This window comes from Equus caballus, chromosome 16 (genome assembly GCF_041296265.1).
Source record: "Equus caballus isolate H_3958 breed thoroughbred chromosome 16, TB-T2T, whole genome shotgun sequence".
NCBI classification, from domain to species: Eukaryota; Metazoa; Chordata; class Mammalia; order Perissodactyla; family Equidae; genus Equus; species Equus caballus.
In genome coordinates, this window is record NC_091699.1 from 24,611,750 (window position 1) to 24,625,241 (window position 13,492).

Sequence of the window (13,492 nt, forward strand, 5' to 3'; positions counted from 1 at the left end):
ATTCCCCTTTTCAGGTATGAATGATTTCAAGTTCCCCTTGGTCCACATCAGCTCTGGCCACTGGTTCAAGTGGTTCAAGCCTCTTATATCCAAGTTATATTCTTATAACAGCTCAGTTGTTCTACTTTCAGTCCAGGAATAAAATTGTGATTTATATGTAGGCTAAGGAAACTCGGACAAAAAAATCCACATATCCCTTTCCACAGTGATAACAATCTTTAATTTCACTAAGCCATTGATCATTTGAAAGTCACCAGGCAAACATTATTAACAATATTAATTCCTGATATTATTTTTATGATCAATTCATCTTGCATGGATAACAAACATTTACTTGGTAGATTGCATTTGGAGACACATGAAAGATAAATGAACTCAGATTTGAAGTGATATTTTTTGCTTCCTTAAATTTACATCACTTCATAAAAGTGGTACATTAAAAGCAAAAATAAGCTAAACATAGACTCTTATTTTTAAACTGTCCCTTGGAATGAAAAAGGAGATATACGGTTTATATTTTCAAATATTCCTAATAGTTGCCCACCCCCTGACCCCCAGTAAAGTTTCTAAACAGCATGCCCCTAAAAAAACAAGAGAAACTTTCCTGTTTCTGCATTTCTTAGTGGCAGTAGAGAGCTACAAAATAAACTATCTTAAATAAATTCTCGGAATACTGACACATGCTTCTTTTATATGGGACTGCAAGTAAAATGATCTCTTTACATACACATTACTTTTACTTACATTTTTCTTGCAATAGCCAGAGATACAGACGAAGATAAATACATGCTCTAAGCATCCTGAGCACCACAAACAATGCACCCAGGCTTCCAAATTAAAAACAAAGCCAATCATTTTTAACTTCTATAAAAGCATTCTGAAAGGTCTCTTATTTCCTTGTATGAATCAATTATGAAAGAGATCTGACAGAAGCAGCAAGCTCTAAACAGATTACACTATCTCACCAGCTTGGTTCAACAAAGAGCGAAGGAACAGAAAATCAAATGCAGCTTGCAAAGTCACATTCACATGGAGCTGGAGGGAGAAAGAGGGGGAAGAAAACCTGGTACTTACAGACTGTAAAGTAAAATGTCCCAGTTTCGCTTTACATGTTACAGCAAATCAAACAGAGATTTCAGCTCTCAGCAAGTCCCTGCTTCCACTACACTGTTCATCCACGCAGAACAGGCCCTTATGGATTGCTTAGGCAGCTGGGAGATAATGGGACCATATTCTCAGCTGGGACTAGAGATGCAGAACTGCTCTCCGCTGCGCACTGCATGGCTCTCAGCCAGCATTAATCAAGGAGGACCCAGCTTTGTGGTTGTGTTCCCCAAAGGATCGACATAATTAGCGCATGAATCAAAGACGTACACTGAGAGAATCACACACATCTCTAACTGGCTCTGCTCATATCGAACCTGATTAGGAAATCAAGTTGGTTCCCCGATCAAATGTGTTCACCCTTTCAAAAATGCACGGAGACTCGCACAGCTGTTTATAGATTTCAAGGGAGGAGTAGAGATTAAGGCTTCCTTCCCAATGGGCAATTTATGTAATTCCTCAACTATAGAATATAATTACACTGCTTGTTCGGTACGTATGGTGGGTTTGCCCTGTGATTTGGTTTGTCTGTTAGGGTTTTTTCTGAAGGAAGGTTACAGGCTGTAGCATCATTTCTCCTATGGATTTTATGAGATGTGCATATGTATATTCTTTGCAGGTCTAGTCTTTGGGGTGGAGACTGGTAGGACTAAAGCTGGTCTCTATGGGGGCGATTTACATCCCCAGAGACATGCTTCTTCTTGAGTACTGGAAGTCCAGGGCATTCAAAGCAGAGGGTTTGGCCGGATACTCGGGACACCAAGTATTCTAAAAGGAACTGTGATGTTGATTCTGCTGGCATTAGTGAAAGCACTCTCTTATTTTCTCTGCCTGCATGGTGCTGCAGTAGGAGTTGCAAACTAGTAGCCTGTGGACATGTTTGGTTTGAGAGAGAGATTTTAGAATTTGAATGTGAACACTTTTAAACAGAGCGTGTATTCCGCACTTTACCAAAATGGTGTCACTCCAGCCTCTGCCCATACACGCTCACTGCTAGCCCAGGAAGACATTTGTTTATGTAAATTTGACCTCAGTTAAGCAAGTCTGGGTTAAGGATGTAACACATTCCTTTTCAGAGAAAGGAGAGTCATCTCTTGCGTCACTCATGAAAAGGCTGCGATTAAGGTACCCTTGTGATGATTTAAAGTTCCTTCACACATGGCAGCCGTAGTCAATAAGCCTGTGTGATAAAGATGGGAGGAAATTTAGGGAGCCAGAAAGTCTGAGTCCTAACCTTCACCTTGCTGTAAAAATCAAGTGACCGGATTTCTTATCTGTATAACAGGACCTTGGTCCAGATTTCTGAGGACTCTCGCAGACATGGCATTCTACTATTTGTTCTAAGAGCTAGAAAGTGGCCCTCCATTAGAAGGGTGCTTACACTTCATAACAGCAGCCAGAGGAATGGGAATGAAATAAAGCTATGCATTTTTTTTAACTGTCCCAAATTTAGAGGGACAGTTACATGTGAGTGTCCCATCATAAATGGGCTAATAAGCAGCTGTTTTAGAGAACTGGAGGTATTGTGATCAGTAAGTGTGAGTAAATTATATATGTGTGATAGTGAAAAAAAGACAGGTTAGGAAGAAAATGGTTTTATCTAATTCCACACTAACTATGTCTGAGAGCAAAACATCTGGATGAAGAGCCAGAAGTCCAGTCAGAGTGGTTGTCTTCATGGTGCCAATCACCAGGGTACAGTGATGTGTGGGGTAAGGGTCTTTTTATATTTAAACTGAATTATTCCATCTTAATTTCTATTTTTTAATTGAAAACATTTTTTTTCCCATCTTACTTTCATATACTCCTACCATCCAAAGGTAGAGAAACGTGAGGCTTCTTTTCACATTCTGGGTTATGTCATTTTTTGTGGAAAAATGTGTGTCATCAAGGTCAAGACAATCCAAAGTATCTTAGGGTTTTGATACTGGTCTTAGGGAATAAAAGGAAAATGGATTGACACTTTCATGGTGCCCAACTCAGTAACTCGAAAAGTAGTTCACCCAAAGACACAGGATTTTGTAAAAGATGCATGCTACCAGACCTTCTTGTGTCTATTACCAACTCAGTTATTCCAAACCAGATACAAGGCCTCAAGTAGATTTATTACCAATACTTAAGAGCAAAAATACACAAAGTAGGGGATAATAAAACAGTGTAATTAAACTTTTTAAAAATGTTACTAAACTTCTGGGTAATTTTGGTTACCCAAGTTTTAGTTCAACATGTTTTTTCAAGTATTTTAAATCCAATTTCTATAAGGTAAACCGTTTCTTTGCTTCTTTGGGTATTGTTGCAATTTGGCATCATTTGTAAAATGGCACAAATTTCAGGTTTGTTATTTTTATTTGGCTCATTATATTTGAGACTTTGGCACATCTACTTCATGAAACTTGTGAGGTGCTGACAAAAATAGGTTAATTAAATAGCAATTGTGCATCTCAGTTATATTAGCAAACACATTGCTAAAGCAAATAGAAAGAGGAGCAAATTAAAATACTAAACTGTTTATTCAGTGGTACAGTCGAAATAAATAGTTTAATTGGTTTTTAAGTTCTATTCAATCCCTGTTTGCCTGGTAATTGCTTTGATTTATCTCTGATTATGGTACGTGATAGATTCACTTTGACATCATGTGATTTGCACTTGTTTCTAATGGTAGGTGATAATTATTAACTAAAAATTTTTAACTTCCATCAATTCCTCATAGGTTTCTCCCCCAAGACATAACATTTAAAACATGAGGTGGTTTATAAGAAAAGCTTAAATCTGGAAAATGTCTGATTTCTTTTTCTTTTAAGGTCAAAGCCAACAATGTCAAAAGAAATATAGCAAAGAGAGGGAGAAAAAGACCAAAATAATTAGTAAATGCTAACAAAAGAAATTGTCTTCACAAAGACAGTAGAACCTGATATATTACCCCAGAATATATTTCGGAAGTCAAAATCTATACAGAGATTGTTTTAGACTTCACATGGAAATTGCAAGAAACTGCATCTCTTTGGGACTCTGAAGAGTCTGCAATTTTAGCAACACTGTTGTCAAGTCTAATAAGAACCTGGGGAATGGAGACCTGAGATCTCTTTCTGGCCATAATACAAGATTCAGCAAGTTAAATACAGCCCTCAGCTTCAGAAAATCTAAGGGCAAAATGAAAGTTATGTCAACAATTTCCCCAAGAGGTTGAGACTTAATCAATATTTTTTAATACTTTGGAATCTTCAGCAGTAAGTCACTGATGTGCATACAATTGCTCATTGCTTCTTCTAGAAAGTGTTCATATTTCCTATCCCTTTCCTCTCTCACTAAAAGAGTTAAAAGCTGAGAGAACTGTGACATTTCTCCAGTTGAGAACAAAATTTCAAAGGAATGGATGGTTCAGGAATCGCTGCCCAGGGCACCCACTGGAATGATAATCTAAGCAGTTTGCCTGGACTTCCTTTTCCAACCAAAAGCAATGTAGCCAGTAAGAAAATAATCAAGAAGCAAGCCAAAAGTATGGATCCACATGAGAAAGTGTGTGGCCATATTCATTTTTCAGGAAGTAATCTGATTACTGCAGCAATGATGCATTGAGACCATGGTCACAAAATTATAACTGTCTGTAGAGAAAATAGCCCATTTTGAAAATTATATCACAATGACATCAAGTTGACCGATAAGCTAGAAAAAAATACAATAGGCCTCAATATTTATCTACCACTAACTGCTCAGAAATTTGGAGTCACCATTAGCAGAAAATAGCTTTTAATTTAAGGCGTGTGTACACATGTTTTGAGAAAGAAAGAGAGAGGGAGGGAGAAGGAGAAACTGTAGACAAACTGTTTTCTAAGTGGTATTTCTCATTTCCTTTTTTGGGGTAGAACTGATATTTATCCTTATTATATTGGCTAAAGAACACATAGCAATTTTCTTATTATCTGAAAAGAGAACAAAAATCCTTTTTCTCAGAAGATTCTGATTTTATTTCAACAAAAACAGAGAGTTTTGAAAGACTGGTTTTTGATTCCATTAGGGATGGGGGTGCTTTGGTATCTAGTGGGTATAGGCCAGTGATAGTGCTAAATATCCTACAATGCACAGGACAGCCCCTCCCCAAAAATTATCTGTCCCAACATATCACATATGAGAAACCCTGATTCACAGGAAGCACGAAGGGGTCCTCATAAAATTCTTAAGAATTCAGAGCTGAGATTAAAAACTGACCAAGTTGAAATGGTGTTGCTCTAAATATAGCTACAGTAGCAATACTAAACTGACTGTTTTGCTTTGGAAGTTACTTTAGACTTTTAAGTATGCTTTCACAAAATTACCACATTCACTACAACAAGCTAGTTCAAAAGCCCAGAAAGTTCTGTAATTCCAAGTCTATCAGTACAAACAAACATGGACCTTAGAATAAATGGCTAGTGGCATAATCACTAAGTAGAAAATTCAAGTCAGGGGGGCTAGCCCAGTCGTGTAGTGGTTAAGTTTGTGCGCTCGGCTCCAGTGGCCTGGGGTTCACAGGTTCAGATCCTGGGCATGGACCTACACATCCCTCATCAAGCCATGCTGTGGCAGCGTCCCATATACAAAATAGAGGAAGACTGGCACAGATTTTAGCTCAGGGATAATCTTTCTCAAACAAAAAGAGGGAGACTGTCAAGAGATGTTAACTCAGGGCCAATCTTGCTCACCAAAAAAAAAAAAAAAAAAAGTTAGAACAAGTACCCAACATGGCCCTCTGCTCTCTCTCCTGCTTCTCACAAAACCAAATATAACCAAGAAGAATTAATCTCAATCCAATCTCTGTTATCCTCTCCATCCCGCCTCCCCACCATGGGAACCAATCAAGATGACTTTTTGACAAGTTGAGCTGCAAGTAATTCCATATACGTATTTTCTTTCTATCTCAGTGATTGTCCCTAAACAAATGGGTATCCTTTAGTATGCTCCCATATCAGGAATCTGATCTTCTCCTGAAATCTATAGTTTTAAAAGAGTTGAGATTAAATGCAAATATGCTTCAATTCATGGGCTTTCATTAGGAACTCAGTTGTTAGACCTCTTTTATTTACTTGTGCAACAAAAATTTATTGAGCACCTACTAAATTCATTGTCCGTTTAAATTATTGGGGAGAGAAATAAAATCTCTCAGCATCTGCTTTCCTTACAGACTTTATGCATTTATATTGTATCCCCTACATCATCCCGTCTGGCTCAGAAAAAGTTTACTGCATTTCTCATCATCCACTAAGGTCATTATTATTTATAATCAGCTTTATCACTAATGTAGTGTCCTGTGGACTCTTCAGCTCTGTGCTGAGTTCTTTTGTCAGCTCCAGGGAGTGTAGGCACTAGGTGGATGGCAGAGGCTTTTCATTTTATTCTTTGGCATCCCTTCTATCAACTGCAAAAAGCCTTGTTCAGGCTTTTACCTGAGGCGAGTCACAGCTCACCTTTGTTTCTTAAAGGGAAACTATCTCCCCTTAGATCTGCTGCAGATGGAACAAGATAAGGAGATGCCCAAAGGATGAACACTGGCAGAAGCAGAGCTAAACCCCAAAAGTTCAGTATTTAAGTTTACCGCAGGGTTAAATTAGGAAAAAAGTGAGTGTCTGATTAGAACGGGCAAAGACTATCCCTACATTTTATGGAGTGAAATAGAGGAATAAGATGCCTGCTTTCCTTCCTACATGCTTAAAGCAAATGGGTTAATGTTTTTTTCCCAAATGGATTTCCAGGTCCAGAGGAATAGGCTTAATTTTAGAACACACGTGAATCAGAGATTAAGGCAGAGTTCAAAATTCTCTTTAGAAATTGTAAAAGCTCTTTTCAGGGAAACCTCCATCTAGATTCATATCCTTCTACCTTCTTTGTTTATATGATGTAGAAACACTGCAAGCAAATGACAAATACAGAGAAATTAACCTTTAATTCTAGGAATCTAAAGTTTTTGCAATCTACACGATATAACCACATAATCATATGTAATTTTAAAGTATATATTCATCCTTATGCTATATGATATATTTATTTGGGTCTTTGCAATTTTAAAACAATTTGTAATTTATTTATTTATTTTTTAGGGGATGGGTATTACAGATTTATTCTGAACAGTGAAGAAAGCAGAAGGATGACTTTTGTCCAGAGATACATTTTTTTCTGCCATGGGCTGTCTTAATTTGGGTTGTTTACTATGTTTCAGAATCTGCTATGCACTTTACATGGATTATCTAACTTAATCTTCCCCACAACCCTATGAGGTAGTATCTTTACTATTCCTATTTCATGATGAAGACATCGAGAGGCCGAGATTTGAATGAGTTGTCCAAGGGCTCATAGCTAAAAAATGGCAGATATGGGTTTTTTAAACTTTATTATGAAGAACATTTTCTTTGTTGACAATTTTTTCCTTTCCAATCACCATATAACTGAAAATAGTCCTAAGTGTTTTGCCTACCATAAACCAGTGGTTCTAAGTTTGAATATTTAAAACAGGCTGGTATAAAATAAAGTAAATGTATTAAACCTTGAAACTGTTGGGAAGGGTTGATCCAAAATAACATATGAAATGAATAACTTTGGACAATACTCAAGAGCCTCAGTTTCAGCCTGAACACCTGGAATCCCTTATACCTCCAATTTTTTTGGAAAAACTTACAAAAAACTTGAAAGAGTGGTACAAGCTCATATGTTTTTTACCTAGAACTAACATAAACATTTTGATGTTTGCTTTTTGTTTTTATTCTCTCTTCTCTCTCCTTCCTTTCTTCCTTCACTCTCTCTCTCTGTTGTATTCTCTTTTTTCTGAATCATTCAAGAGTAAGTAGCAGACATCATGACACTTTATCCTTAAATAATTCTCCTAAGAATTCACCAAATAATGTTTTTTCATCTTTATTGAGGTATAATTGACAAATAAAACTGTAAAATATTTAGAGTGTACAACATGATGTTTCACCAAATGTTTTTCCAAAGAACAGTAACTTCCACCCATATAACCACAATGCAATTAACCAATCCAACAAATTTAACACTGATACAAAAACAGCATTTACTATATAATCTATGTATGGGTGACATCGTATCCTTAGTTCATTGCATTAGGAGGAGGTATTGTCAGTTTTTCCTGCTATTGGTGGTATTCAGTTTGATCACCAGATTTCTCTGTTATAAATGTAAAGGTATCACATTGCTTTTGTAACTAGTAAGTAATATTTGGGGAATACTTTGAGACCATATAAATATCATTTTCTCTAATAGCCTTCACCTGGTCATTTTAGCATACATTGATGAACCACGACTGAATCAATTTTTATAATGATGGTTACAAAAAACCTGGATCCTTGGGGGCCAGCCTGGGAGTGTAGCAGTTAAGGTCGAACATTCTGCTTCAGTGGCCCAGGGTTCACCAGTTCAGAGCCCAGGAGCAGACCTAAGCACCATTTATCAAGCCATGCTGTGGCAGGAGTCCCACATATAAAGTAGAGGAAGATGGGCACAGATGTTAGCTCACGGTCAATCTTCCTCAGCAAAAAGAGGAGGATTGGCAGCAGATGTTAGCTCAGGGCTAACCTTCCTCACAACAAAAGTCCCCCAAAACCTGGATTCTTAAACCTCAATAATCTGCCAGTTTCATTTCTTAAAGGATCCCAACCTACTCAACACTCTCAACAAAACTCAAAGTGGGGGTAATGGATGCCATTCAGGAAATATTAAGTTTCTGCAGTTTTCTCAGAAACAGAAGCCAATGACAACTCATCAAACTATTTACTAAAATTTATTATCAGTTCCAGAAAACATAAAGATGAGAGGAAAAATATGAAATTAATCACTTCTTTTTGAGGAGAAGAGGGAAATTTTCAGGATAAACCTGGATATCACTCTTCTTAGTAATGTCTTAAGTTGAATAATGAGCCATCTCTTTCCGTACCTACAAATGCTAAAAATACTATATTTATGAGATTAGGGTCACTTTCAACCTCTGCAGAATGCTATATTAAGGAGCCAGAGTTCCTTTCAGACATTTTAAATTGTGCCATTTATTGATTTTTAAACTGTTCTATTTTGTTGTAGCATTTTTCACCTGCAAATGAAGAAAAAATGAAAAGCCCTGGTTGAAATCCATTCTCCACACTGGTGTCAGAGTGCCCTTTCCAAAACAGAAATCTAAACTCAGTATGTTCCTGTTAAAATCCTTCAGTGGACCCCTCCCAACTACCTGGTAAAACCCAAACACTACCAATTCACACCAAGTCCCCTGTAACGTCCTCCTTTGTTGACTGATTTGTGCTTTATATTCAACGCATCAAGCAGGATTGTTTCCTCTTCCTTCCTTGAAAACTCCATCATGTTGTTTTCCATCTATGCATATATGTTTGCCTATAATGCCTCCCCACCCCAAATACCCTCATCAGGAAATACTTCCAATCTTATAGATGTAGTTCTAACTATCAAAGTTTATGAGTGAACATTCTGGAGTCAGACAGTCTGGTACCCTAGACTGTCGACTTACTAACTGTGTTGAACAAATTACTTAACCTCTCTGTGTCTGCTTTCTATAAAATGGTGATGTTGCTAGTAACTATCTCTGCCACATAACTATCCATCTATTTATTCCTCTATCCTAGCCACCCATCAATCCAATAATGACTATTTTAAGATAAAGCATTTCTGAACCCTTCTTTCTCCTCTCCTACCTATCACTCCCACCCTCCAGGATAGCTTTACTATGTCTTTTTTGGGTTCACAAGATATTGAGGCACACTGCAGAGTAATCATCTGTTTATGCAGCCATTTCTTCTACTAGACTATGACCTCCTCAAGGTAGATATCACGTCCTACTCAATTTTGTTTACCTAGCATCTAGCTCAGTGGTATAGCTCAATAAATGTTTAAAGAAAATGAATGATATTTGTACAAGTGCTGCAGTTACAAAACCATGTAATAATATGGTTTTCATCAGGTTCTTGTATAATTTGACAATTCAGTAATGAGTATTAATAATGACGGGGTGATAATAATAAAAGCACAGTTGTTAAAGATTTAAGATGACATGTAAGACTGACATGTCAGTGAGGACACCAAGGTTCTATCCTGATTTGGTCATTTATTAATCAAGTATCCTCAGGTAAGCCAGTTTACTTTTCTGGGTAGTCCTTTGTTCATCTATGAAACAAAGGTGAAGTTCCAGCAACATTATAGGTCAAGCCTCCTGCTTTAAAGAGTCACAGAAATTCTGGTTAAAATAAAGAAAGAAAAATACCAAAATTATATGTTTGCACGTGTGTATAGCTGAGTTTAGAAGAAAAAAACATGCCAAGTCAGAGTAGTAAGGTTAAGCCAATCGTCGAGAGTCCAGTAATACAAGCCCTAAGAGCTGGCTGGGATGTCATGCTGCACATCCCTAGGTGTCATTCACACACCATATCATGTGAATGCACTTCCTGGAATTGTGCAAAATAGCATCTCTGGGGGCTAGAGAATGAGTTTTAATACCCCACAGGGACAGATGAGGCATGAAGCTGAAACTTTAAAATCTCTGCTTAAAACATGGATGCTGGAAGGTCTGCAACATGTGGCAGATAGAAAGTAGTAAAACTTCACCTGACAGCACACGCAAGTGTTAAAGAAGTGTGTTAGCTCAAAATTTCAGGGAGGGGGACAAGGTAGGCTAAATAATACCCCTTCCCCAAATGTCCAAGTCCTAATCCCTAGAAACTGTGAATATGTCACCGTACTTGGTGCAAGGTACTTTGCAGATGTGATGAATTTAAAGATCCTAACACAGGGACGTAATTCTGGATTATAGGGTGGGCCCAATGTAATCACAAGGGTCTATCTAAGAGGGAGATAGGAGGCTTAAAATCGAAAGCACAAAAGGCAACACGACAACAGAAACAGAGAAAGAGTTTTAAAGATGCTATGTTGCTAGCTTTTATTATGGAGGAAGGAGGAACACAGGTAGCCTTTAGAAGTTGGAAAAGGTAAGGAAAGAATTTTCCCCTAGAGTCTCAGAAGGAAATCAGCCCTCAGACTCATTTTAGCCTTCTGACCTTCAGAACAGTAAGAGAATAAATTTATGTTCTTGTAAGTCACTAAATTTGTGATAATCTGTTACAGCAGCAATCGAAAATGAATACAAAGTTAACAATACAAAGGTAAGAAATTTTACTTTAGTCTGCACAGATATAGTCTACACTTATATTGCCTAGTGGTGATTGAGTAATCACAAGGTGAAATGTTAACACAAAAACTAGGCAAAACCCTATGAACCCACTTGGAACCTAGGAGAAATGAATTTAAACTTTCTATTTAGGTATACGTCTACCATCCTGAGGACAGAGATCTCCCATAGTTAACACAAAACCTGTGAAGACTACACCACGCGAGAAAAACCAACTGGAGGAATAAACAGAAGTTGCAATTGAGAACTGGCATGCAAAGAACTAAAAATAATAGAAAAATTTGAAAGAGATGAGAAAATAGGTATTTAAAGTTATACAAACGATAAATTAGAAATTTACAAATTAAAAAATCTATACATTTCGAGGGGAGAAAAGTGGATTTGAAAAAGTGGGACATGAGGGAACTTTCTACAGGAATGAAAACGTTCTATACCTCGATAGGTACGATGCTGACACTTTTATATATATATATATATTTGCAAAGAAGCATCAACTGCACCCTTAATGTCTATGTATTTCAGTGTATGTAAATTACACTTCAATACAAATGAATAAAGGAATAAATCTTAATGGAAGATTAAAGATCAAATCAAGTTTTAAGAATAAATGCATGAGTTAAAAGTGAAAGCTGAGAAACTCACACAGAATACAAAAGACTAAGCTAAAGTAATGAAAAATAAGAAGAAGATCTCATGACACATGTAGAAGAGAATGAGTAGGGAATTTGAGAATAGTGAATGCAGGAGACACAATATTCAAATAAAAATGGATGAGAATTTTTCAAATTAGATCAAAAGATGTCTTCAGAAAAAAAGAAACATACTGAATGTTGGGAAGGTTCAATTAAAACAAAGCCTCGATGAAGCAGTCACATTTTAGTGAAGCAGAGGATCCCCACGAGGCAGATCACCTACAAAGGAAGAACAGTTAGACTGAAAGCAGACTTCTCATCACAAGGAAGTGGCAAGAACACAATGGAATAATACTATTTTCAAAATGTTAAGGTAAAATAACTGCCAAGATATGACTTTACAGTTTTATTCAACTTTTATTTGGCTAAACTTTTGTGAAAGAGTGATGAAGTAAAGACATTTTCAGAAAGAGTATTTAACTCAAAATCAATGAAAAATAATATCAAGAATGTAGGTCATCAAGAAGAAAGCTGTAGTCAAAAGGCAGAAATGGATACAAATGAAGAACTCAGAAATAGACCCACACAAATAAGCCCAACTAGGTTTATAAAAATAGTTTTATTGATATGTAATCCAGAAACTATAAATTCCACTTTTTTAAAGTGCACAATTCAGTGTTTTTTAGTATATATTTTAGTATATTCACGGAGAAAGGATAGCGTTTTCAAAAAATGGTGCTGGAGCAACTGGAGAGCCATAGATGAATGAATATCAACATAAACCTCACACCTTATACAAACATTAACTCAAAATGATCATAGACTCATGAAATATAAAACTGTAAATGTTTTAGGAAAAGTGTAAAAGAAAACCTTTGGCATTTAGGGCTAGTCAAAGAGTTCTTAGAGGCCGGCCCCGTAGCCACGTGGTTAACTTTGCGTGCTCCACTTCAGCGGCCCGGGGTTTCCCGGGTTCGGATCCTAGGCAAGGACCTAGCACTGCTGGTCAGGCCATGCTGAGGTGCCGTCCCACACAGCAGAGTCAGACAAACCTACAACTAGAATATACAACTATGTACTGGGGGGGGGGGGGGTTCAGGGAGAAGAAGAAAAAGAGAAAAAGGAAGATTGGCAACAGACGTTAGCTCAAGTGCCAATCTTTAAAGAAAAAAAAAAAAAAGAGTTCTTAGACTTAACACCAAAAGCATGGTTAACAAAACGGAAAACTGGTAAATTGGATCTTATCAAATTAAAATTTTTTCTCTGAGAAATGCCTTGTTAAGAAGATGAAAAGACAAACTACATCCTCATAAAAGGACTATTGTCTATAAACATATAAAGAATTCTAAGCCTTAAAAGTTTCTTAAAAAATAACGCAGTTAGAAAATGGGCAAACACACACAAACAGACATTTCACTGAGGAGGATAGACAGATAACGTGAATAGATGTCCACTATCATTTGCTATTAGGGAAATGCAAATGAAATCCATAATGAAACACACATATCAGAAAGGCTACAATAAAAAATAGTGAAAACACTAAATGTGGGGAAAATGTGGAGAAACTAGATCACTCATACATTGC

The 13,492-nt window shown here is 36.9% G+C and overlaps 1 protein-coding gene across 10 annotated transcripts in view; it reads right to left on the bottom strand.

Annotated features, from left to right (window-relative positions):
- The window catches only part of CNTN4 (contactin 4), an 874,155-nt gene that overhangs the window by 487,434 nt on the left and 373,229 nt on the right, over positions 1-13,492 (bottom strand). For 2 of the 10 annotated variants that reach the window (XM_070238577.1, XM_070238572.1), the window contains exon 1: positions 745-1,008. The exons of 6 other annotated variants lie outside the window; for them this stretch is intronic. The gene's annotated coding sequence lies outside the window, so the exon portion shown is untranslated. Of the gene's footprint in view, positions 1-744; positions 1,009-1,074; positions 1,471-13,492 lie in introns of those variants that run through there. 2 more of the 10 variants (XM_014731451.3, XM_070238575.1) reach the window with 2 other exon arrangements.